Genomic DNA, 27,412 nt, shown 5'->3' with positions numbered 1-27,412 from the left:
TTTGCTTGAAAAATAACTGAAATCATTAATCAATGATCAAAATAACTGGTTACAATTTTCTTTCAACTGACTAATCGTAGCAGCTCTATCATCTGTAATAGGGTTCCTTTAAACAACATAATATAGGACATAATAATTTGTGAAATTGTAATAAAGGATTTGTTCAATCCCAAATGCAAAAGAGTCCTGCAGTCCAAATAAAAGTTGTTTGCCCCGCCCCCTCCTCCTCTCATGCAGGCTGCAAGAGCTCTGCAGGAGCTCTGCAGGACACACACAACACCATAAATTGACAATAACAAACATGGACTAGTCCTCCACTGTCAGTAGATCAGCTGTTTATAACGCTGTCAGTTGTCCGTCAATGTAAAGTCCAGCCTGTTATCCTGAAATCAAAAGTCTGCTCTGAAAATACACTCCATTAACATTTCTCTTAATTTAACAGCTATAAACATCTACTCCTTCTAAAAGATTATTAATGATTTCTTATGATTTGTAAACACACACTGACACATTCAGCAAACATTCAGCATTAATTTGAACCCTAATAAATGTGAAACGGGTGAACAAATACTGTTATTCTGGCTCAGGAGAGCGACACTGCAACTGTAGTATTTCAAATAAGCATGTCTCCCTAATCTCTGATGACATATGGTATTTTGTACTTTACTGTAGTAAAAAAATTCCTTCAAAATGGACAAATTAGATTTTTTTTCTTGTACTTTTAGTTTTCGCTGATAAAGAAAGCGTCTGCGGTTCACAACAGCCATGTTCGCTGACACAGAAGACACCTGTTCACAGCTCAGGTGTGTATTTTGAAGCTGCACATGTTGGTTTCACTTCTTCTTGTGGTTGATGAATGACACACAGAGCTGTGATTTGATTATCTTGCAGAACAAACTGTGTTCCCGTCATGTTGCAGAACGATTGTTGCTGTTCAGATCGTTGTTTTGTCACTTTGTGTCCTCACACATTCTGCTCAGCCTGACAGAACCAAGTCAAATCTGCTGCGCAAATTCACTGGTGAAATGACCAAAAAGAAGATTCACATTTGGCACGTTGATCTCTGCAGCGCGAGCTGTGACAACACAAACTGCTCAACTCTTATTTTGAGTCACGTCTGCTCTCACTGTGAGTCACAGACTCCTCCCCCCCCGGCACGGGGGACGCCACGGAGCGAGTAGACCTGCTGCTCTGAGCTCAACCAGAGTCCAACTCATTGGTTGTGGTCTGGAGGAAAACTGACCGGAACGCTGCGAGTAGAGGACACACTGCACGCTGCAGGACACACACAGAGAGAGAGAGAGAGAGAGAGAGAGAGAGAGAGAGAGAGAGAGAGAGAGAGCAGAGCTGATGTGCTGAGTCAGAAGAGACAGAAACCAGCAGACAGCCTCTGACTGACAGCTCTGATATATATGGTTCTGTGTGTGAGTGTGTGTGTGTGTGAGTGTGTGAAACCCACATATCCTCTGTCAGTGAGCAGAGGGAGTTCAGCCGTCCACTCGATCTGAACAGGGGGCCAATTTAAACCTTCTTGGAAGCCTGAGCAGGATTTCATGACCTATATCTCCAATTTAGAGTCCCAACTGTTGTAATTGTTATAATCCTAAAATCTGACAGTTTGTGAGCTGATTTGGAGATTTGAGGGTGTTAAAGGTTTAAGATTGAGTTTTATGAAGAAGGGTTGCATGAAACATGAAGAATGATACAATTACTAATAACCTGTCAAAAAAAACGCAGTCAGCAACGTAATCCAAGTATCACACTAATAAAATAATGTAACTTGATTACTTATCATTATTTGTGGATTAATGCAATATAAAATATGGTGAAACTGTTGAGCCTAATAGTGTTTTTAGGGCTGCTACTAATGATTATTTTCATCATTGATTAATCAGTTGATTGTTTTCAATTAATCAGTTAGTTCATTTGGTCCAAGAAAAGTTAGAAAATGGTTAAAAATGTTGATCAACGTCCAAGATGACGTCCTCAATTATCTTGTTTTTTTTCACAACTCAAAAATATTCAACAAAGAAACCAGAAAATATTGACATCTAAGAAGTTAAAATCTGAGATTTTTTTAATAAAAAAATGACTGGAAACAGTTACTCGATTAATTAATCTGGTCAGAATCTTGTCAGGTGAAAACGGGTCCAAACATGTGGAGGTACGTCTGTGTTCGCCTGTTTTTCAAGTCTTTCTTGTTATGATTATTTTCATTATCTTTATTTTAATCCTACTAGTAATCCCCATTTTTTACTAAATGTACCTGTAATCTGACTACGTCTGTAACTGTAATGGATTACAGCTGCCTGTTTTTCGTACCTAGATTATGTAATCCTGTTACATGCAATTCGTTACTACACCAGCCTGAGTGTGAGGTGTAAATATTTAAATGTGCACGTCGATAGAAGTTTAACCTGAAATATTCATGTTGACTGTGTGTTGTGCTCGGTTTCTCCAAAGATCTGTTTCTTTTTTCAATGCAAACTGCATCTCTTTAGAGTCCAACTAAAGATTCTGTTTTTGTTTTTCAGGCTGTTTTGGAGGGTGTAATCAGATACAGAACGACTGCTCGGTTTGGGAATCTGTCTGCATCAGCAAAATCAAAGTTATTGCGTCTGGTTCAGACAGCAGTGAAAATCGTCAGTGTGAAGGATCATTATAATCTCCAGCCTCCTTTGAACAGCGTGTACTTGAACAGGTTAAGAGAATCCTCTGTGACCCATCTCTCTTTCTGTACTCTCAGTATGAACGTTTACCATCGGGCAGAAGGTTCACAGCTCAGCGGTGTAAATTGAATCAGTTTAAGAACTCCTTTGTGCCAGCATCAGTAAGAATTTTAAACAGTAGGCTCAAATAAGCAGAGGTTATATAGTCTGTACAGACACATGGACTGATTCAATCCTCAGGGTATGTACTTTTCTTTTCTTATCTATTGATCTATCGATAGAATAGAAGAAAATCAAAGACAACTATGGTCAAATGCGATAAGACAAAAGCTGGGAGATGTATGCAAGCCCTCACAAAATGTCAAGAAAGGAAATGTTCTTATTATTTTCATTATTAAACAGAAGAATACAACTGATCACCTTCTGAATTCAAGTTTCTCTCTTTTAACCAACTAGGATGAGCTTCATTTGCCTTGTTAACTCTGTAAAACAGACTTCATTGAAACTCTTTGGACAGAGAGACAACAAAATAAAATTCACCAAATCTGTCTTTTCACTGTTTTGGTGGAAATGGATCCTTAATTCACCAACAGTCTGGTTCTACAGGCTGTTTTACTCTCACAGCAGCATCCTGAGCCCAGAGCAACAACCTGTCAGTCTGCAGACCATTAAATTATCACAACAAAATGACAAAAATCGCCTTAAAAACAATCAGCAACAAACTCATTCAATCGTCCATGTATTCATCCAATAAACCAGCCCTGTGAAACTATATGAAGACATGGCTTCCACTGAGTGAGCACGTACGTGTTGGCCAGTCTGCTCACAATGGTTAATGTGAACTTTTCCCAGTTCACACTCAGCCATTGTTAAGAAACAAGCCTCACAGAACACAAGACTTTCTGGTCACCGATACCTCGATGTGTTGGTTAGTTTGTCTTATTGTGTGACTTTACTCTCCCTTTGAAACACCAAAGTAACACAGTAACACTAACTAACAACCAGATCAAGGCAGTGGTAGACCAGGAGCTGCTGTGTTCTACAATAAAATAAAATTGCTGTTTTTATCAATGGAGTTTGGTTGGTTTGGAGACAGCGATATTTGGCTTAAAGAACAGTGGGGCTTCCCATCGGAAAAGTAAAAGTATTCTAAATTTATTACATTGTTAAATTTAGAATATTTTCACCACTTTGCCTCATCAGACAGCCTTTTCTGGAGGGAAACTGCAGGTATACAAGCCAAATATATACAAAAAGCAAACCAAATAATAATGACAAATGCAAAAAAGTATTTTGTCATTATTATTATTTTTGGTATTATATTGCATTTTATTTTTGAATTATTTTTAAATTGTCTTCTTGTATTTGTCTCATTGCCTCCTGAAATTTTTAAAACTCTGAAATCAGTCTATATACTTTGAGTAATACTTTTACAGCTGAGTAAATGTCGATGCAGGGTGAGAAAGGCTGATGCAGAACTTAAATCACCCTTAAGAGATTATTTTGCAATAATGACCTGCTCACTGTACACTAATTATTAATTTCAAAATGATTTGATTGATTTAAAAATAACGTTTTTGCTCCAGAAACAGACACAGATCCTGTAACTGACCAGTCAGAATTGTAATAAATACTACTGGAGACAAATTAAATTTCTAAGAAACAAACTTTAAAGCTAACTGTCATATGCTGCTAACTAGCATGCACACTGTACCAGCAGCACCAGTCTCACCACCTCTCCGCCTGACCCCGTCTGTCTGCCGCCTGCTGACCTCTGACCTCCACCACAGACAGGAATCCGTCACCGCCAGCCGACGACCGAGCCGGAGCACGACCTTTAACCCCGTCACCTTCCACCACCTCATTAGAGCCTGTGTCAGTGGGATGTGACAGGATACTCTGTGTGTGCGAGCAGCCTCAGATCAGACATTATTACAATCAAACAACACAAAGTACATCAGAGGGTCACAGGTCAGAGGTCACAGCAGCCTGCCGGCGTCACAGAAACCCGTCAAAGCTTCGTTAACACCTCATTAACTACAAATTATGTACATTTTATATCAGATCTGACCATTTTCCAGTCATATTTGGTGTTCAGGCTGGTTTTATTTCTCCCAGACGGTCATTAGTGTCAGTTTCTTTCAGTCTGATAGTTATTCAGCCTGATAATCCATATATTTTATTTATTATTCGTAATTATACCATATGCAATTTCTTTTTTAGACAGAAATATTTTAGCCATGTGCGTATTTAGTTTGGCTTATTAACACTAAATTAAGTAGGAGAGACTCACACACACACACAACAGTGGAGAAAGATAAAGTACACACACACACACACAGAGCCAGCAACAATTAGGCTAATTAATTCATTTGTGGGGTTCAAGTTTCAATTTCATCAGTTTAAATTGGATAATTAACAGGCGGCTTTCTGGGGGACCTCGCATTCATTTTGGTGGAATAAACACACACACACACACACTCAGTATTTAGACACCCCCCTTCTTGTTTACCTGCCGGGGTTAATTAATGCTGCTTGTTTGGGGAACAAACTAATCATCAAGCCCCGCCCACCTCCTTCCACAGCTCATCGTCGCCTATTGGACGTCAAGCAAGAATGACAGGCTGTCAGTCTGCCCACGTGTTGAGTCTCACCGCTGTCAGCCAATTAAAACACAGCTGTCAGTGTCACAGATAACCTCATCAATCACCAGAGCTGATGCTAATCATGTTTCCACTGAGTTCCACTAGCATTTTTGCTAACAAGTGATGCAGCACAATGAGCAGAGACAAAAGTCAAACTTTATCTGACACAGATCATCATGATAGTGATTCTTCTTGGCTGGATGAACATATTTTAGTTTGACTACTAATGATAACCATACACAGAAAGATTAAATTACCCCGACTTCAAGAAAATAGTTCCAGGAACAAAGAAGCTACCTGATGCACACTGGGAAAGAAAATGTTTGTGCCGTTTAAAAAAAACAAACACAAGGAAACAGCGACACAGGTTTGTGTTGTTTTTCTAATGTCTGAACGGATGTTATGAGACTTAAAACTTGAGGGTCAGGTTACTTGTTTCTACTTTGGTACTTACAGGAGAAATATTAAGTCCCAAGCGCACAAAAATGAGTACAGCCATCCAGATAGTAACTTTGACACTGACAAGTGAGGAAATTTAAATACTGTTCAATTTAACATATTATAAACATCTAATCATCATCTAATGAACAGACTTTAAATGTGCAGCACAAGCTAACATTTCATGTCTGACTGATCAGTGTGTCGTCTGGCTGAATATCTGATCCAGAGATGAACTCTGCCGCTCGTCAGGAGAACCTCAGTAGTTTTGCTCAGAGGCACTGCAGCAGACCTGCAGTGAAACACACTCTTCGGGCTGCTGAAGCTGAGCGCGGGAGGAGGAAGAAACTCTCCTCTCCGCTGACCTCTCAGGGTCAGCCCAAAAAAACTCAGCCAAAAACCAACCCCTTCCCACAATCCTCCTGGGCGAGCGGGAGGGAAAACAGCAGGATGGAGAGAAAGGGGAAGATGAAAGAGAGCAGAGGCGAGCTGCTGGCTTCACCGCCTCATTACTGACTGTGTTACTCTGAGTGTGTGAGTGTATGTGTGTGTGTGTGACAGGTCTTCAGCTTGTTACCCAGCATGCTGCGGGGGTCAGTGAGGTCAGAGGTTGTGGGTGGTCACTTCCTGTCCATTAGCAGCAGAGGGATAAAAAAGGCCCTCATCAATCACCCAACACCTGGTCGCCGCGGGCAACGGTAACTAGGAGCTAACCAGGACCACGTGCAGCAGCGTAACAGCAGGAGCGATGCTGGGTCGAACTTTGACCCCGGAGAGGAAGATTTTACTTTAAGTGAAAAACCTGAAACTTCAAACCTCCAGTCGGGATGCAGCGTTCAGTCCGATATCAGACTGATTCTGACCTTACTCAGTGGATCAAGTGTCGGCCATGATCTGAGTGCAGCTCCTTTATCAATGTCATTAAAAAAATCCAAAGTTTCAGGAGTCACTTACATTCATTCAGTCTGAGCAGGCTGCTGACTCAGTGGCATTTTAATGCAGCTCTGCTCTCACGCAGTGATGTATACAGAGAGTACATTTGGAAAGGAGCGCTGAGGCGTCTGAATCAGATGAATCTACAGTATGTGATGGTAACAGATGCTTTGTGGCTGTACTTTACTTAATTATTGTACTCAGCACACTGTCTGGACGTGCCTGTGTTTTCTGAATAATGTGCAGTATATTAGCAGGAACTTACAAAAAGCAATGAAAACTGCACAAAGAGGAAAAGTGAGAGTTTAAAAGGAGCAATGTGGAAAACGCGAAGATGAGTACAGCAATCCAAATAGTGATTTGGAGCCACAGACTGTGTATTAAACAGGTTGAAATCCCATTTTTCATATATGATCTATGGTTGAAATGAGTCGTTTAGCCCCGCCCCAGATTCGAGGAAGCTCAGGCAGGCTGCAGGAACACTGCAGGAGTGCAAGACGAGCTCAACATTATAATTTGACAAGAACAAACAAGGACGAGTCCACTGTAAGTTGATCAGCTGTTTATATCTCTGTCAGTTGTCTGTCAGTGTAGAGTTAAGCCCTTTATCCTGAAAGCAAAAGCCCACTGCACTGAAAATTACTCACTCTGGAGTTGGAGTTCGGGGACTACTTGCCTGCTGCCTGCCAAACTCCATTAACATTTTGCTCAATTTAACTGTTACAAACATCTACTTATTCTACAAGATTATTAATGATTTCTTACGACTCAAAAACAGACAATTACTCATTCAGTGGACATTCAGCATTGATTTGAACTCTAATTAATGTGAAACAGGCAAACAGTAACACAAGTTATGGGGGGATATAAATTTCAAAGGGGGACACTGAGGTTGTCGCATAGTCTGAGTAGTGAGTATTTAGTATGTTTCCTTAATCTCTGATGACATATGGTAATTTGATGATTTATTTCAGTGAACATAATATAGATTATAAACTGATAAATCACCAAAAAAGTAAATTAACCCCAAATGTTCATGTATTCATCAGAACAAAACTAGCAAGCAACTACAAGAAAAGAAAGACAAACAACTGCTATGTGTACATATTTATAGACACTCATGAACTTGCAGGTACTGTGAATCTGTGCACATAGTGAGTGTGAAGATGAGAACATAAGTGTCCTGATCAGTTAGACGTGACATTAAACAGACGCTCCCAGCTCCCAGGTACAAAGTGTGAATAGAGGAGGTCATTGTCCAGAGGATTCACAGTGAACGAACGGGCGTGTTGATGATGTGTAGCTGCTTCCTGCACTTACATTAAGCTTTGATATTGCAGATATGATAACACATGTAGTGATGAATGCAAAAACAGTCATCATTACGGGTGAGTCAGTCGTACGGTTGAACAATTAATCCAAATATGCTAGAAATCGCAGGAGGTGCAATGTTCTGTTAGAAGCAAAATGTCTCAAAATACCTTTTTAAATTAAATATTGTCATGCTGCAGAAATGTCCTGGCCTACACATCATATTCTACAGATTTAGAGGTATAATCTGCACATTTTCTTAAAGGAAACAACGTATAGACTCATGTAAACATGATCCCTCTCGGTCATCAGTTACGACCCAGGACTATGTGGTTTAGTCTGTATCTGCGGAGACTCTGCAGCCCTCTGCCTGTGTTTCCTTATTTTCTTCTCATTATCTTGCAGCTCGAGATGTTTCACCAACCTAAAACGCTGATATTTGACATTCTGATGCGTTTAGGAACAGCTTGGACAAATCCCACTGTCTCTACCTTTAAGAAAACATCTTTGTTTGGTACAGATCTCTGTGAAAATCACACCAGAATCATTCTTATATGTTTTTCAATGAAAACGAGAATAATGATGTAAGAATAATTATTCTCTCTAATATTCCAAAACAAATTGCAATATGAGTCAAAATAATCACTATTACATTTTTTTTTGCACAAACTGTGGAGTTCCAGCAGGTGAGAACGTGTCTGACACAGACAGCTTTGTGTACTACATTTCATTATTAATACTTGTGTATTTTTACTTATTTCTACACCGTTGTATGCGTGTCTATTATTGTTATTTGTCCTTAAAGCACGAGTTAAATATAGTGAGAATACAGGTTCATACAGCAGGACAACAGGAAGCTGCAGGCTGATCAGTTATCTGCCTCTCACACTCACACAGTCACACAGAGTTGTTCTGAGCATGCTCAGTGTCTCTCCAGCCTGCCGGCTCGATTGACAACATCAAAGGTTCAATCAGATCTGTGTTCAGACACACACACACACCAGCTCTGACCTGCTGCACAGAGTGTGTGTGTGTGTGTGTGTGTGTGTGTGTGTGAAACAGAAACAGAAACAGGATAATCGACCAATAACAGCAACAACACACTCCGCTGTTAAACACACACACTTCCCTCCCGCCCATTAGTCTGTCGATGATGTGTTATCTTCTCATCAAAACACACACACAAACAAACACACACACAGTCTCTCATCATGGATGGATAACTGTTCCAGGCCAATCAATATTCAGATTCCCTCGAGGCGCCCAAACATGTGTCACTCATCCAGTGTGTGTGTGTGTGTGTGTGTGTGTGTGTGTGTGTGTGTGTGTGTGTGTGTGTGTGCGTGCGTGTGCGTGTGTGTGTGTGAGTGAGTGATGTGTACTCAGTAACCCAGAAACTCGGGTCCAGAGTGGTTGTCCTGGTTTACATGTTAACCCAGTTGTTCCATCCTGATCACAGATCAATAGCTGCAGCAGGTCGCGAGTTCGATTCCATGTTTAAAAAACAGACTCGCAACATGTGTCTTTGTTTGGATTTTTATTTTGATATTGATACAGTTAACTGTTGAGTTATTTTGTGTCTTGATGCAGAATAGTTTATTCTTATTTTCTATCTTGCAGAGAGTTTCGTGTTCAGATTAATGCTGCTCTGTATGGTTTGCCGTTAGCTTAGTATGAAGACCGGAAACGGCTAACCTGGTTCTGACCAGAGCCCAGCAGATATATTTATATGCAGCTTTATGAAAACTTTTAATACAGATTGTTCTTATTTAATCCACCTACCTGCACCTCTAAAGCTCACTGATTAACATCTTGTCTCTTTAATCCATGCAAAACCTGCTGAATAAATAATTTAAATATAATTAAATGAGAAATAAAGTCTTCTTTTTACCAAATTGACCTTGTCCAAATTGTTCCTTTAAGAAACAGGGATTTTAGCCTTTAGCCAAAACATCATAAAACATTTTGAAAAAATAACAATTATAATGTTAATAGTAATTAATTTAAAAAAAAATGAAAAACCCAAACAATAAAAAAATGTCAGGTGAAGTCAAAAGGCCAGAGGCTTTTTTAGATAACTTGATGGAAACCATCATCTGATGGTGACAAGTTCTCTCTTTTAATGGAGCTTCTGTACTGGCAAGGCATCATGGGAAATGTAGGAAACCCCAGAGTGAAGCAGGATGCATAAACGGTCTGCTGATATCGACTAATGTTTAACATTCAGCATCGTTTCTGCAGCTCTGACCTTAAAGGAGTGTTTGTGAGAGGAGCGACGTGAGTCCAACTAAACACCATCTGTCACAACACACACACACACACACACACACACACACACACACACACACACACACACACACACACACACACTCTGCCCTACTTCCAGTCATCCTGACAGCATCAACCAGGACAACACTGACATGAGCTATGTTCTGTCTGTCTGTCTGTTTGTGACAGCAGTAGAAACACAGTAGATTCTCAGCAGAACTACATCTGTTCTCGCAGCCTTTAACTCCAGTTCAGCAGCCAATGAAAACAAATTAAAATACAGATAAATTAATGAATAAATTAGACACAGAAAGTGTTTGATTGAGGCAGTAAAGCACCACAGATCCTGGTGCATCTCATGATCATTTCAGTTTGCAGACGACAACTTCAGCTCATAAAATATGGAACATTTTGCAGCGTGAAACTGCACCTCTGTTCTTCACCCTGAGGGTTCAGCCTTTATTCTGAAACAGTGAGTTGATTATTTATGATGGTATAGCAAAAGGTGATTTTTGTTTCAGACTGAAGGTGACCCACCTGTTCTATGAACCACTGCTGGAAAATCTACTTTTTTGCACTCTTGTCACAGTCCTGCCTGTAAAATGCTTTTATTGTGAAGTGCAACTTTTGGTTTGCAAAGTGGAATTAAAATAAATCTTTACTAACTTAGAAATTAAAATTACAATGAAGTAGGATGAGAAATAAATTGCTGAGTTCCTCCTAATGTGTCTTAATGCTCCCTAAAACTCTCTGAAATAATTTATAATTCATAGGATTTGTTTTATTTATTCAATTTACTGCTCAATTATATTTTCTGTCAATTTATTGCCTTGGAAATTACTTCTTCAAAGCTTACTGCCAGGAATAATAAAAATGCTGTTGTTCTACTAAATATTTGCTCACATTTAAATATTTATATTTAAACATGCTGAAATCAATCAAATATCATTTGAAGAATAAAGTTATGCAGTTGTCAGTTGATTCCAGGCATCTTTTAGGAAAGTAACATATGGTTGGGGCTTATACCAATGTTTTGTCATCACAGCTTGGCATTTCAGACTGAAGCAGAGTTACCATTTATCTGCTGCAGCCAAGAAGCATTCAAACACGTTGTTAATGTTGTGAAACACTCGCAGTTAGATTTGGGCACAAAAAGCTACTTGTGTAAGTTTAGGGTTATTATAAGTAGACCTGCATAACGTACGTCACATGATGTCACCGAAGCAACTCAAAGGACTCACAACATTATAGTTTTCATTCTCCTGGGTCAAAGTCTTGTTTTTGTTTGCCATCCATGAACACCACCTCTGCACACTTGGACTTTCTCCTCGTTTATCCAATGCTAAAAGCCTGGTGTGTCTCTTCCAGACGCTAACGAGTATTCATGACGTACAAAATGTCTATATGTGACGAGGTGAGAAAGAGACCAGGCTGAGTTCTTCTGGTGGGCGCTAACAGGCAGTTGTTCAGTGGTTGCTGTGGTGTTCAGGAGGTTTTCTACACTGACCGAATAAAAACACATTGAACAAACTTTAACAAAATACTTCAACTGACAAACAAAAGAATCAAGATTTTTCAAGTCAAATTAAGCGAGCAATATGTTGTAATTGCATCCAGAAATGAGTGCAGTTGTCCGAATAGTGACTTGGAGCCACAGATGACATGCTGAATTAACTGAAATCCTGTTTATACAGTAATATACAGTCCATGGTTGAAGTGAGTTGTTTCCCCTGTGCCACCTCCTCCCCAGATGCAAAAAGCACAGGCGCGCAGCGACAGGAGCGCAAGAGCGAAACATCATGTTTTGACAATAACAAACATGGCTGAGTCCTTCGCTGTCAGCTGATCAGCTGTTTGTAACTCTGTCAGCTGTCTGCCGATGTAAAGTTGGAGTTCAGTGCCCGCCTGTCTCACTACACGCCAAACTCCATTAACATTTTGTTCAATTTAACTGTTATAAACATCTGCTCCTTCTCAAAGATTATTAATGATTCCTTATGACTCATAAACAGACACTTTCTCATTCTGTGAACATTTGGCATTAATTTGAAGTCTAATTAACACAAAACAGGCAAATGAAAACAGTTGTTTCAGCCCAGAACAGAAATTTCAATGTAGCAAGTATTTCAACTTAGCATGTTTCCTTCATCTCTAATGACATAAATTTCAATAAATATATTAAAAATTTCTTTAAGAAGTTATATAAACTTAATTGCTTTGAGTCAGATGTACTTAATAATCTGTGTAACCTAAATTTAAAGCAGAGCAACTTAAAAATATCCAGTTTTCCGACTCAATTATTTGATTTACACGAACATAAACTTCCTAGTAGTCTGGTTTCAGGAAAACTATTTTTACAGTGTTTTTTTACAGAGTGTGTTATTTCAGTTAATATAATGACTATAACAAAAACTGGTTTTGTACAGTGAGTTGACAAAAACTTAAACACAATTTAACAAATCCATTTTACATCTGACATAATGCAATGTTGAATTTGATTTTATGTAAATTTTATTTTGCTACACAAATCTCTTAAATGCCATTTCAGACCCTTTTTATTCAAAGTTAAAAAACTGCCGTGCAAATACTGATTTGTTTTCTGTTTAGGCTAAAGATACTGGAGTTGAGTACTTTTTAATTGTTGCTTAAACTTTCCAGAACAAAAACCCAGAACATGACGTCGGTGTCCTCCACAGTCGGTATGACCCTGTACAAAAACACAGAATTTCATATCATATCTTAAACTGACAAACTGTGCTGCTGAATTACAGTTTTAAAAGCCCTCAGTGTGCGCACACACACACACACACACTCCTCTCTGCAGGCGGACATTAGCATTGTAAATGTAACTGGCCGCCCAGCAGAGCATTGAACTCTTCAGACAAACACAGAGCTGCTGCTGCTGCCGTGAAGACCAGGAAAGAAACAATAACAACAACAACAACAACAACAACAAGGTGACGCCAGGGAAACAGGAAGTGCACAGCAGGATGATACCACACCCGTCCCCACCACCCCCCATCAGGCTCCTTATGTGGACAAATCGATGGAGGCGTTTGCTCAAAGCGCCACGGCGTTTACTCAGAGTCTGACTGATCAATGTTGCAGTTTACTGAACAGATTCAATATTCATATAGACAGACAGCGTGGGGATCATTAGAGAGGACCGATAATGAGAGGAGGAGGACAAGAAAGAAAATAATTAATAAGAAGAGGAACGACTATAAACAAGACAACAGCCGGAAGCACCTCAGGAACAATCAGCAACAAGCAGCACTGCAGTGCCTTCACTTTGAAAATAAAAATCATAAAATTAGCTGTTTTTGTTAAATTACATCCTCATTTTTCTTTTCGCCAAAGGCTGTTCAGCTGTTGGGATTAATCTGTAATTATTAATAAAGCTTCATAATAAAAGAAACAGCACATTTCAACCACCACTCTGATTGGTTAGCAGTATTTCCAGCTCCAACCCGTCCTGACAGAAGACAACACTGAGGCTGCGTCCCAAAACATATCAACATGACACGGCCGTCTCATACTAAAGACTTTGACTGTGTTAATCCTTTGGTCCGCAGTATCCCACAATGCACTGCATGTTGATCACCTGTTAAATGGCACGTCCAGACACTTCATCAATCCATAAAGTCAAATATTTCTGGGTTTATCACCATGACGCTGCAGTAAAACGGCCAACAAAGCATTAACTCCTGGTGGTAAACTGGGACTATAATGACCATAAAGCCTGATAAACTGACTGAATTTCAATTACGAGTGGTTTTTACTTCATTTTTCAGCATGTTCACATCACTGCAAGGTATTTTTGCTCCAACCAGTCACCTGTGAGTGACCAATCTGTCCAGTCAACATCACTATTCGTTGACAGAAGCCGTGCTTCTGACTGCGTTGTCTCAATTTAGTTGTACAACAACCTGCTTTGAGTCATTTTCCTGGAACTTTTCAGTCTTAAATCAGGAGTGTCAGACTAACGTGTCATCTCATAGTGGGGCCACGTTCAAAGTTCAAGTTCCCTGATAAAAATCGCTGTTGAGCTTTGTCAGTTTTGTCTTTGCTTTCATCAAGTAGCACAGAGTATGAGGTGAAAACTCCAGCTTTGTAACATAACTGATCATAAATGTCACCTGATAAAGTACTAATCCGCTCTGTCACTGTTTGCTGATAAAAAAAACATTGCTGAACAAGTTCTTCTTTCTTTGACAAAGAATATCAGTGAATTGAAACAGAAATAGAAATAGAAATGGACCCTGGGCTGATTTTAAGACCCCTCCATTGAGTCCAGCAGTGTTTCTTTTCTGCAGGTTTTCTGCTTGTGTGTGTCTTTTAATCTCGCCATCCTCTATAGCTATCCAGCTAACTTTGCTTCAAACTGAACACTGCATGTTACAAACATCTGTTGCATGAGATCGATATCATCGTCCATCGCAGTGTTTCACTGTGGACATCGCCCAACCCGACTGTCAAGATTTGTTTTTTTGCTACCAGTCACCATTATTAGTTTAAGCTTATGGTATTTTACATTGCATAAATCAGCCCTGTGGCCTCTCAATAGCTTAACCGCCACTACTCAAGAAACTAGCAGAACTAGAATTTTCAACAGTTTTTATGTTTTGGCACTCCAGCAACATCTTCCAGCAAATTGAGGGGCCTTTGAAAAACAATACATAGTATTAGTATTAGTACTAAATACTTGTTTTGAGGATAATGGAAATACTAGTCTCACATAGCCAGACATCTCTCCACACTGATCAGTGCTAGACGAAAGTCTGGGTCCATGCATACACATTCTGCTATAGGGGGAAAAATGCCCTGCCTCATTTGCATTTCTGTAAACCAGTCACTAATGTTTCGGGCGGAGCTAAGCCCAGGATGCAGCGACGGTGCTGCTGCTAAATAGTGTCAAGGGGAATCCTGTTTTGGTAAAACATCTGGACATTGGGAGGAGAGCGCTGGCATTAAATGAATACATCACTGCAAAAGAAAAAGTAACAGCTGTTAGCATGTTTACATTCGTACTCTTAGTGTCCCAGGTGCTAATTTGCCATTTTCAGCCTGTAGGTTGCAGCTCAGAGGCTGTTCTTGTTGCCCTGGGACTTTGAACATGCAGATAGTGAACACTGTAATGCCGCTTGAGGCAAGCGACCAATGTGTATCTGCAGTTTGCATCCAGTAAATGAGACTACTGAAAAAATCACTTGCACTTCAGCTCATAAACTTTGTCTTTACTCGCTGTCATCCACCTGATCCATTCTGCACACGTGCAGCTCTCAACACAGACAAGAAGGAAGCGAGGTGGCTCGCTCCTTAGTTACGTCAGCTATGGTACAAAACATGTTTAATTCTTTTTACCATCTGTCTAATCACGAAAGTGGTAAAAAAGCAGCTCACTCGCCTGACAGGGAAGTGAGTTGCTAGATTTTTTTCCCTATCATACAAAGTAAAGTTTCAATTTACAATGATTGCTCAGCATTCATTTTGCGATCATCATTTTGAAAGAACTGAATTTTACCTCGGCCCTCGAGATAAGAGAAGGCATAATTCTACAACAGGAGAGACTTGATGTTCTCTGCAATTAGGTGGAAAACATACATCGATATCAGCAACTGTTCAAAATGAGCTGGAATATATCAACATATCAGATATAGGCAAAAATAAAAAAAAAACTGTGCATCCCTCGTAAAATTGATGGAATTCCCCTTTAACCTCACTCACAAAGCTCTGATTGGCTCTGTTGTTTCTGCAAACTGTGAAACAAATCTTTCATCACACACAAAAGCTGTGGGAGCAGTGGGGAGTCCAGCTGCATGTTGCAGCAGCACTTTGATAACATTTTTATACATTTTAAAGTACATGTTGGATAAAAAATGTATGACTACCAGTGAGAGATCAAACCAGAACATAAACCAGCAGAGAGTTTTTACTTTCCAGCTTCGTCTTTTTTTTTCTCTCCGAGTCTCTCTTCTGCAGCTCAGCACCATCACACCTCACTGAGAACCTGGAGGTCAGAGGTCACCGGTCACAGCACACGGACAAAGGACGGACAAACATTCCTGAGACTCTGAGAGTGACGATGATGACAGAGGAGAGGAAGAAGAGCTGAGTGTGTGTGACTGTGTGTGTCTGTGTCGCACTGAAACCGGAGCTCATTTAAAGTTAATCAGGCACGCTGCTAACTTCTAACTTATTTAACTCTGCTGTTCTTCTTCCTCTTTTGGCTTCCTCTCCTCGCTGAGAGCAGCGGACCGACTGATGAATGTGACTCCAAACTTCAATGCGAACAAAACACTAAAAGTCACTGATCAACTGAAACACTGATGCATCACATATGGAACATTTATCATCTTGCAACTAAAGGATGGGGATCCTGACCTCCAGGTTTGCAGGATTCAAACAACACAGAGTTTTTAAGGCCCCAGTGTGACAGATTTAGGGGGATTTATTAGAAGATTTTGTCTGAAATGGAAAATAATATACAGAAATATGTTCTCATTAGTGTATAATCACCAAAAAATAAGAATTAGTGTGTTTGTGTGCTCATTAAATCTTTTCTTTAGACAAGTTCAACATTACGCTGAAAAAAAGGACACAAAAATGACTGAAAAGTGCCCCTGAGGTAGATAAAACATGATCAAGTGCCCTTTTTGTGGACACAACGTGCAACTAATGATTATTTTCAATATCGATTCATCTGTCGGTCATTTTCTGAATTAACCAGTTAGTTGTTTAGTCCATAAAATGTCAGAAAATGGTAAAAGAAAATGTCTGTGATCAAGTTAACTTCCTTAAATTTTGCACAGAAGCCAAAGATATTCAGTTTACTGTCATAAAGGAGTAAGGAAATTAGAAAATATTCACATCTGGGAGGCTAAAATCAGAGAATTTGGACCTGTTTTTTTTTTTTTTTAAAGACTCAAATTAATAATTAATTAATTATCAGTATACATGCTGATTACTTTAATAGTTGACAGCTCATTGATTAATTGTTGAAACTCTATGATTCTCTGGTGGGACTCCTGACAAGTTAACCACTAACTTCTCAGTTTTATCATTTTGTCTTTGATCGTCAGATCTTTATTCAAACCGTAATACTTTTCCTCCAATTTTCTCCTTTTGTTAAGTTTGTCTGTCAAATAAAAATAGAGCAGTCCAACTAAAGCCCAGAGGTCAAAGGTCAAATACTTAGGTCTTCCTCTCGCCTCTCTGTCAGGGAGGGCAAAGGTCAAACTGTAGCTCAGGTGCAACTCAGGTGTCAAAAGCTGTCAGTAGATCCAGCAGCAGCACATCAGGCTGCAGATGATTACTGAATATAATGAGACGATTACACTCTGTACAACCTCTAATGTCAACACACACACACACACACACACACACACACACACTGAGAGAGACCGACACACACTCGCCTGAGCAGCAGTGGAGGCAGTTAAGTGTTTCTCTGAGGCGTTTAGGGACTTTCTGCCTCTTCCAGCTGTCAGAACCAAAACTGAATGATGGACGATGATTGGCTGTGGCTGCCAAGCGTACACACACACACACACACACACACACACACACACACAAATGAATACACAGTTACACATACACACAAACCCACACATACACACACACTGGCTTTCCTGGAGCTGCTGGTGAAATATTCAGTGCTGCACTCGCTCACTAAAGGCAGCTCATCTGCCTCAAGACATTTACACCTCATTTTGCCAATTTAGTGTGGCATCCCTCCTCCAGCCCGACACACACACACACACACACACACACACACACACACACACTAAAGTAAAGCTAGTTAATTCCACCCTCAGTGTACTTCTCCTGTGTTAAACCCACTCAATAGTTCTCCAAGGCAGCGTTCAAACCAAAGCTAATCGCAATGCTAAAATACACACACACACACAGTTCTGTGTATTAATGTTGTGTGAAGCAGCAGGACAGTCAGTTACTAAAGTACATTAAAGTCGGCAGCAAGCAGAGACACATACTATCCTGCAAAATAACCAACTTATCTGCTAAATTGTGTTAACATGCTACTATCCAGCTAACTTCTTAGCTCACTAACATGCTAAAAGGCCACCTGGTAACCAGTATGCTAACAAACCAACCAACTAGTTCACAACTAACCTTCTAATTGACCAAATCACTTACGAACCAACCAACTGACCAACTAACCAACCACCAGTAACTAATCCAAATCACAAGCTAACAAACCAGATATCTATAACTAACCTGCTAAGTAACCAGCTAAACTCTTACCTGACTTACATACTAAATGGTCAAGTAAAATGCTAACTATTAAGCTAACAAGCCAACCAACTTTCTTACAAGCAGCTAACCTACTAACTAGTGAAATCACTTGCTAACCAACCAACTACCTAACTACATCACATGCTAACTAACCAGCAAAACTCTTAGCTCACTAGAAGAGCTAGGTGGCCAACTAACATGCTAATTAATATGCTAACAAACCAACCAACCTGTTCATCAACAAGTTAACCTCACAGCTAAGCAACAGGCATGCTAACAACTAGCGCTACCTTTAGCTAGACTTCTAAGCAATCACCTGCTAACAACCAGGTGACTTGCTAACAAACATGCTAACCCTCTAATCAGCCTCCTAACAAACAAGCTAAAGTGTTACTGTCTGACAGCAGTAGGACACACAGAGAGCTGCATGCACTCACCTCTCCTGCAGAATCAGTGTCTTCCTTTTGGATATTATCCTGATTAGCTTTTCAACAAAGCTAACAGGTTAAAGTCCTGTTAGCATATAAAGCAAAACTGTTGGACAGAACAAACACAAAAATGATGGTTTTAGTGTTTTAGGGAGGTGGAATGAGAAGAGGGGCCCTCTGGTAAAAATTTTACTGTTCAGGTGATTCAAAACTTTAGTCCCGCCTCCTGCTTTTGTACTGAGCAAGAACCTAGTTCAGTGATTGGCCAGCTTGACCAGGAAGTACTATAGATCAACTAATGGGTGAGCTAGGATCTGACCAATAGAAGACCAGGAAGCAGGGACTGAAATCACTACTGAAAGAGTTTTTACATGGTTTTCCTGTAACTTTTATTTTATTTTATTTTATACTTTCAACAAGTTTATTTAAGTTAAGGTAAGATAAGATAAATTTTATTGATCCCACATCAGGGAACTTCACACATTACAGCAGCTCCAATAGTACAGGCAGAAAAGATCAAGTAAAAAAAAGATTCTAAATTTTTACATGCAGACTATATATATATACACCTTTCACTTACAGATCTGTGGAAAAAATATATGGCTACATGGACAGATGTATGGATATACATATATAATTGTACATGATAATCATCACAGAAGAGAAAAAATAAGCAGTAAGCAGTATCAAGATATATTTTGACAAAATCTCATTAAAATATTATATATGACTCTGTATCTTTGTCTCTCCTGCCAATATTTCACCTTAACTTCAGCCTAATATTTCAATATGAAGAGAAAAAAAAGCTAATTTGGTGACATATTTTTGGACTACTACTAGAAACTGTTGAATCTGTGGTTTCTTCTGCATGTCAAAAACTAAATGATCTTGTTATTCATAGTTTTCTGATTAATTGGTTAATTGTTTAGTCATTAAAATGTTTTGAAATGGCCCCCAAAACCAAGATGGTGTCTCTAAATTGACTTATTTGGCCGAGCAACAGTTAAAAACCCAAATATATTCAGTTTACAGTGATATAAAGCAGAAAAAGCAGCAGACCTTCACATGAAAGAAGCTGAATCTGAAGAAAAATTGGCATTTTTTCACCCTAAAATCTGCTCCATGAGCAGAGAAAACTGAACCAAACAGCATTTGGGGATTTCAGGCAGACAAATGAACACAGTGTGAAGATCAGCAGTCGGTCCACACCGTGGATCAGTCAGACCAAACTACCCAGCAGCCCCTGCAGCAGCAGCACGCTGACTCTCCATGTGTTTATTTATTAGTTTGCCGCAATCGCTCCATTGGCTGCTCGGCCACCCGCGACATCACATAAGGAGCCGCCGGGCGTACCGACGAAGTGATGGAGGACAGGGGGTCGGAGTCCTGGGAGGGTGGGACAGAGACTTTTACCTGTCCGACACACACTCACACATGGTTGTCACGGGAACGCTTTGCTGCATGACCTCAGGCTGTATGCAAAGCGTAATGCAAACACAGATGAATGACGAGGTGTGTGTTTGTGTTCCTGTGTCCAGGTATTCACGACCCTGCCTGCTTGAACATGCTTCTGTTCCCAAAGAAAGGTTTCAGCCGCCCCTCCCGTCACCGTTTCCATGACAACGACGTCAGGCAGCCGTGACTGACAGTTTAAGTGGCGTTTGAGTTTTTCAAACATGGCTTCCAGGTGTGCCGTCAGTCGATTCATCCCTCTGCTGTCACCTATTGTTTCTGCAGTGTTTTCTCTCCATCACTTTATCTGTTTTCAGTTGAATGACAAAACACACACACACACACACACACACACACACACACACTCTCTCTCTCACAGTGGACTCCTGAAACTCCCAAATCTCATTAACAAACTTTCAGAGCGGCGGTTGTAGATTAAAAATGGATCAAGAAGATTCAGCAGCTGCTCGGCCTCTTTTCTTCTCTGATGATTTTGGGGGCAGATTTTTGTCAGATTTTGGTCTTTTGAGGTGAATTAAAGGTCCAGTCCCACAAATCTTCTTTTTTCTCCAGCTAACTCAACCATGGATGTTTTAATCATTAAACCAGAAGAAGGAACTTTTGTACAGAAACTCTGAACCAGCTAATGGCAATTTTACTTTTTGAATAAAACTACACTGATACTTTGATTTCATACATAAAAGGCTTTTTTTAAACTTCTTAAAGAACAGTTCTGCTGTCGGGGCTCCAACAAGTTGTTTATAAATTTACAAAATGTCCACAACGATTTATCAAACAACATACATGACAACAACGGGCATAAATTGTAATTTTTAAGAATAAGAAGTGATTTTGTTAAATTTTTTGCATATTAATCGACTATCAGAACAGATGTGGAGTAATTTTCTGTTGATCAACTAATCAATTAATTGTTTCAGTACTGTCTCATGGTTGCATTGATGATAAATCTTCCAAAAAAAAACAAAAAAACACCATAATCGATCATGTTTTGCTCCATTTCTCAATGCATGAAGTAAACATGTTTTCCTGTATCTGGTCTGGATCCATTAAATTAAATTGAGGTATTAAAGGGATATTTCAGGTTTTTTGAAGTTTGGCTTTGTCATCAGACAACTTTTTCTCCAAACCACGCCAAACAACGCCTTTAACAAAAACAGTAATTTGATGTCACAGAACACAGGAGTTCCTGGTTTAACGCTGCCTTGATCGGTTAGTTTGTTTGTGTTATTGTGTGACTTTGGTGTTTTAGAGGGTTGAAGTCACAGAATACGAGAAACAAACCAACCAATGGAGGCAGCGGTAGACTAACAACTCCTGTGTTCTGTGAAGTAAAGTTACTGATTTTGCCAATGGAGTTTGGTTGGTTTGGAGGAAGAAAAAAATGGATGAATCTCTTGGAAAAGGTATATAAAAAGGTTCTTGGTAGAAGTCCTGGGTGGGTTCTAGATGAAACCCTTGTTAGGCAAACTCCTTAGGTCGGTTCTACAGGAAACACTTGGATTATTAAAGGGTTCTCAGTGGAATCCCCCTGTGTGGGTTCTTAGTAATAGCCTTAGAAGATGGATACAACCCCCAGAAAGGGTTCTGGGTGGAATCAATACACCATAGAAGAGTTCTCTGCAGAACCTCTAATAAAGGTTTCTGGATGAAACCTTTCATATGCTGCATTCTATGTAGAACTGTCTGAAAGGCCTCCAACTGAACCTGGAACCAAATAGGGTTCTCCTATGGGGACCAGCTACAGAACTGTTTATGGTTCTATTTAGCACCTTTATTTCTAGAACCAGGAGAGTGGAGGCTGTTACGGCGGCATGTTCTTGCTCAGCTCTCCCATTAGGCTGCAGTGACTGGGTGTCCACAAACTTTTGTCCACTCAGTGTTAAATCAAACAGTGTTTCCAGGAGAACCAACACATCATTTAATGATGTTGTTATCAGAGGGAACACAGTCAGTCCAGACAGAAACTACCCTGCTGTTTATTTACTGTAACTCCATAAATCATTATTGATCGTTTGAGATATTGATGATGTTGTTTGTTTGCTGTTGGACGTGTCAGAGTGAGTCTGAGCCCGTAAACTGTCTGCTGCCTTCTCTTTGGAAATGAACATTAAGAAGCGGCTCGGCTCGTTCGCTTCCTGACAGCAGCTGAGGAGAGAACATGAGCGCTGCTGTCCGACAAACACCGACGCACAACAGATTTGTTATTTTCTGTTTCTGAGCCTCTGCAGCGGCTTTAACAGGATTCACACAAACCTTCAGGGAAATTTTCAGCTCCCAGAAAAAAAAAAAAAAAAAAAAAAAACAGGAGGAGGAAAAAGAAAAAGCAAAGAAAAAAATCACAGATGTGGAGCTGTGTGTTAACATCCGACCTCAATCCTCTAATTTAACCTCCGGAGATTAGGACGAGCCACTAATCCAGGCAGAGCGAGACTCGGAGAGACGCACAGGCCTGGTTTTTCATGTATTAGTTGGGTATTTATTTTGTCGTTTTTATTAAAATATATTGTTGTTTTCAGTTCCAAAATCTCTCCTTTCTAACAATAAAACAGATTGAGGGGACATTAAAATAAAGAAAAGATGAAATGAAAGATGACGAGTTGAGGACGGCCAGAGGATTAGAGTCAGAGAGAGAGAGAAACAGCTGTTCACTGAAAACACACACACACACACACACACACACACACACACACACACACACACACACACACACACACACACACACTGAGAGCACACTAAAGTGCTGCATTTGAGGACCTGACTGAAGCCTCCTTAAATGCCTGAATGAAGATCTGCCCTACAAACTGAACTCACTGATCCCACACATGAAATATTAATCAGTGGAAAACACTCAAAATATCCAAACGCACATGTGACCATTTGGAAAAACTATCTCCATCCAGAGGTGGAAGAAGTATACAGATGTTTTAATTCAGTAAAAGTACTAATACTACTCTGTGAAATCCTACAAGCAAACGTCCTGCATTGTACTTCATACTGGGCTGCAAAGCAGTGCCCTTGATCAATATAAGCCTGTTTCAGGATAGGAGAGTGTTCACACTGAGGTGGAAAAGTGTGTACAGCCTTAAACCTGCAGTGTAGTTATGGGAAATGGTGTCCTGCCTTGCTCACATACGTGTAGAGAAATGTGGAACACATTTATGCAACTGATCAGACTGCTAAAAAATACTGTAACTTTTATTATTACCTGTCTGTCTGTGAGCAACATCATGCTTCAGGTTGGCAGTGGAGAGGAGAGGACGATGTGATGAACGGACTCACTGACGAGCTAACAGGTTAGCTGCACTGGCTAGCTAACAAGCTGCACAAAGTTATCTGTATTCATCTCAAAAACTACTAAGTATTAGTTACTTTTTAGCCTGTGATGTTTAATGCATTATCATTCATTCGAAATTTGGTAATTCAGTTGGTGCCATATGAGTATCAAAGTTTGGTGCAGAGCATTAAAACTTGCAAATTAGAGTAGTGTGGTAGTAATACTGTGGAACAGTTACAGGTTTGGCTGGTTTGCAGTAACAGCTACAGAGAAAAACACTGAACCACCAACTCCTCCGCATAAGGGTGGAATGTAAATAATGCATTCACTCAGGTGAGTCACTTTAAGTATATTTTGATACTGATACTTTTGTACTTTCAGTTGATTGAATTCTGAATGCAAGTATTTTACTTGTAACAGAGTATTTCTACAATGTGTTATTGTTACTTTTACTGCAGTGAAATATTGAAGTATTTCTCCCAGCTCTGGACAGCACAGCTGGAGTTCTCTTCATCCCTCTTTCTCATCCTCAAAGTGCAACCAGGAAGAGGAAGAGGAGGAGGAGGAAGAGGAGGAGGAAGGAGCAGGAGGATGAGGAATGTGGAGGAGATAAAAAGGCAGAGAGGTGATGAGAGGGAGAGATAAAGGGAGGGTGAGAGAGGGGGGGAGGAGGAGAGAGGAGACGAGTGTTTCCCATCCAAACAGACACTTCAGGTGATACGGAGAGAAAACGCCTCGTAAAAAAAACGACAACATCTCTCTCTCCCTCCTTCTCTCTTATCTCCTCGCCACAGTCTGAGCGCAGGAAGGAGAGGTGATTCAAGGTGAAGAATGAGGCGGCCATATTAAATAAAAACGAGTGGAGAGAGAGGATGGAGGAGGGAGGACAGAGGAGCAGAGAAGGACGAGGGGTGAGGAGCGAATGAAGGAAGGGAAGTGAGAAGAAAGAGGAGGGAAAGAAAAGAAAAAGACACAAAGGATGAGAAAGAAGATGAGAGAAGAGCAGAGGGAAAGAAATGAAGAAAGTGGACAGGAGGGAGAAAAAGTAGTGGGGGGAGAAGGAAAGGGGGACAGAAAGAGGAGAAAGAAGGGGCAGCATAAGGGGAGAAAAGGAGGGGAGGAAAGAACAGGAAGAAAGAAAGAGAAAGGAAGAAAGTAGACAAGAAGGAGGAGGGAGAAAGAGAAAAGTATAGCAAAAATGAAAAGGAAAATGAAGACAAGAAGAAAAATAGAAGAATAAAGAAAACAAAAAGGATGGGAGAAAGGAAGCAAAGTGGGGAAGGAAGACGAAAATGAGGAAGATGGAAAGGAAAGTGGTAAAGGATACAGGAAAAGGATTGAAGAGAAAAGAAAGGAATAAGGTGAGAGAGAAAGAAGGGAAGGAAAAGAAAGGATATGGAAGGAAAAGTTGATTAAAAAAACAAAAAGGAAGATTAGGGAAGAAAAGGAAAGAAAATGAAAATGAAGGTCAAAGGAAAGGAAAACAAAAAAGAAGTGAGAAGGATGGAAGGAAAGGAAGGGAGGAAGTGAAAGCTGGAAGCTCTTTTTGCTCTAAAAAACCTCTCTGAGCTCAGCAGACCGCTGCGTCATTTTCTGCCTCAGCGCTGAAGCAGTTAACCAACACACACACACACACACACACACACACACACACACACACACACACACACACACACACACACACACACATACACACACACACACCTCTGCCAGTCATAAAATCTCTGGACCCTGCAGGGCAGAGCGTGACGAGGGCAGAGGCCGTCCCAGTGTGTGTGTGTGTGTGTGTGTGTGTGTGTGTGTGTGTGAGAGAGAGTGTAATACAGAGACATATAAAGTAGCACAGAGGTAAAATCAGTATTTACGGTTGAAGTCAGCGGAGTGTGAGCAGAGGAGGAGGAGGAGGAGGAGGGAGGTCAAGATGATGAAGATCAGTCAGGTGATGAAGATGATGAAAAAGAGAAATGATTATTATTCATGCAGCCAATAGATTTTCAGCACTAATCAAAATCTAAAAAAAGAGAAAAAAGTCATAACCCAAGGTCAAGTCAGGAGCTTCCTCTGGAGCTTTTGACCAGCTCCCACTGTCTTCATCAGTTTGAACGATGACGCTGAGAAGGTCCAGTAGACACTACAGGTGATACAAACTGTGACTAATACAACATAGATGTCACCATGAAACGTATGCAGACGTGTGCAAATGCATATGAGAGACTGTCTTGTTAAATATGTGTTCATTTGCATTAATTTCCAGAACAGACATCTGAACATTTGATAAACCCGTGTTCAGAATTCTCGTTTCATTTTGTTGATATTAGAGTCAAAAGTTTTTACAGAGGGGATTTTGGATAGTTTTGATTTTTTTTGTTTTGTTTTTAGGATTAAAATGTTCTAGAAATGAGGCTTAGATACACGAACAAACCCCTTTGCAAAAAACTTCAGAATATGGACAGAAAAAACACATCTGGAAAATATCTTCCTTTGACGGTTGAAGTACCAGTAATTCCATTACTGGAGCTACAACTGATACTGGTACTATTAGTGGAACTATTAGTGGAACTAGTCCTGGAACTGTTGATGCTGGTACTACTGCTACTACTACAATATTAGAACAACTACCGATTCTACTACTACTAAAGTATTACTGGTACTTCTGTTAGTCGAACTTCTACTGATACTGGCACTACTACCACAGTATTAGTGGAACTACAGCTGATAATGCTGGTGGAACCAGTACTACCTCTGGCACCAGCACTCGTACTGGTGGTACTCCTCCTGGTATTACTCCTGATGTTACTCATGCTGCCTGTGGTTGAGCGTGTTAACCTTGTACCTCCTGCTGTCACAGCTCTGTGTGTGATTTAGTTTCTGTCAGCAGTGGAGTTAAAACACGTCGTCAGAGGAGTAAAACTAACTGAGTCAAACATGTTATGAAGCATTCGGTCACTGTGGAAATCTGTCAGGACAGGACGGACTGATGGACATACATCACGTCACCGCCCTGCAGCTGTATGACAGAGCATGAGTCTGCTGTGTGACAGAGAAAGAGAGAGAGCTACAGGATGTAAACACCAAACAGGAAGAGAAGAAGAAGAAGAGGACAGAGCACAGCCTCCAATAAAAGATCAATTACTGTACAGAGACGCCATTATAATCCAATCAGAGGAGGAAGGAAAGAGCTGCTGCTGATTATGTTTGATTGATGAAGTCATCCATTCCTGTCTCTCTGCGTCTCTCCAGTAGCTGTCACTTCCCTCGCCGTCACCTGTCAGTCACCATGCAGACGGAGGCGGTTGCCGCGGCGACTGCCAGTGACTGTACACTTGGCAGAAGGTCCTTTAACACCTCGAGTTGTACCCGCACGCTCTCTCTGCTGACAGTCCTGATTGTCACTTAGCATCTGCTGCAAATTACTGCACTCTGTTCCTCAAAATACTGTACTAGTGATACTGATAGTACAACAGATACTACTCATACTGATACTACCAGTGGAACTAGTACCAATGCTGCTGCTGTTTGTGACACTGCTACATGTGCAGTTAGTCATGTGGTCGATTAAACGTTGCTACCCTCGCTATTTGGCACCAGAAATACCAAAATATTAGGCAGCCCTGGTACTAGCGCCCGGATGTAAAACCAGCGAGGAGGAAAGTAAAGAAACAACTTGTAAAACCAGCACATTTTTCAGTTTTTTGATCTAAAAAATGAGGTGTGGCT

General features: G+C 40.3%; 1 protein-coding gene across 2 annotated transcripts in view; it reads right to left on the bottom strand.

Moving 5' to 3' along the window:
* Window positions 1-19,133, bottom strand: part of LOC146326306 (uncharacterized) — a 214,495-nt gene extending 195,362 nt beyond the window's left edge. For both annotated transcript variants that reach the window (XR_014770599.1, XM_084718540.1), the window contains exon 1: window positions 18,958-19,133. The gene's annotated coding sequence lies outside the window, so the exon portion shown is untranslated. The remainder of the gene's footprint in view (window positions 1-18,957) is intronic.
* Window positions 19,134-27,412: the final 8,279 nt, after the last annotated feature.

Source organism: Lutjanus erythropterus, chromosome 5, assembly GCF_056507025.1.
Source record: "Lutjanus erythropterus isolate fLutEry1 chromosome 5, fLutEry1.hap2, whole genome shotgun sequence".
NCBI classification, from domain to species: Eukaryota; Metazoa; Chordata; class Actinopteri; order Lutjaniformes; family Lutjanidae; genus Lutjanus; species Lutjanus erythropterus.
This window is presented reverse-complemented; position numbering and strand designations above follow the sequence as displayed.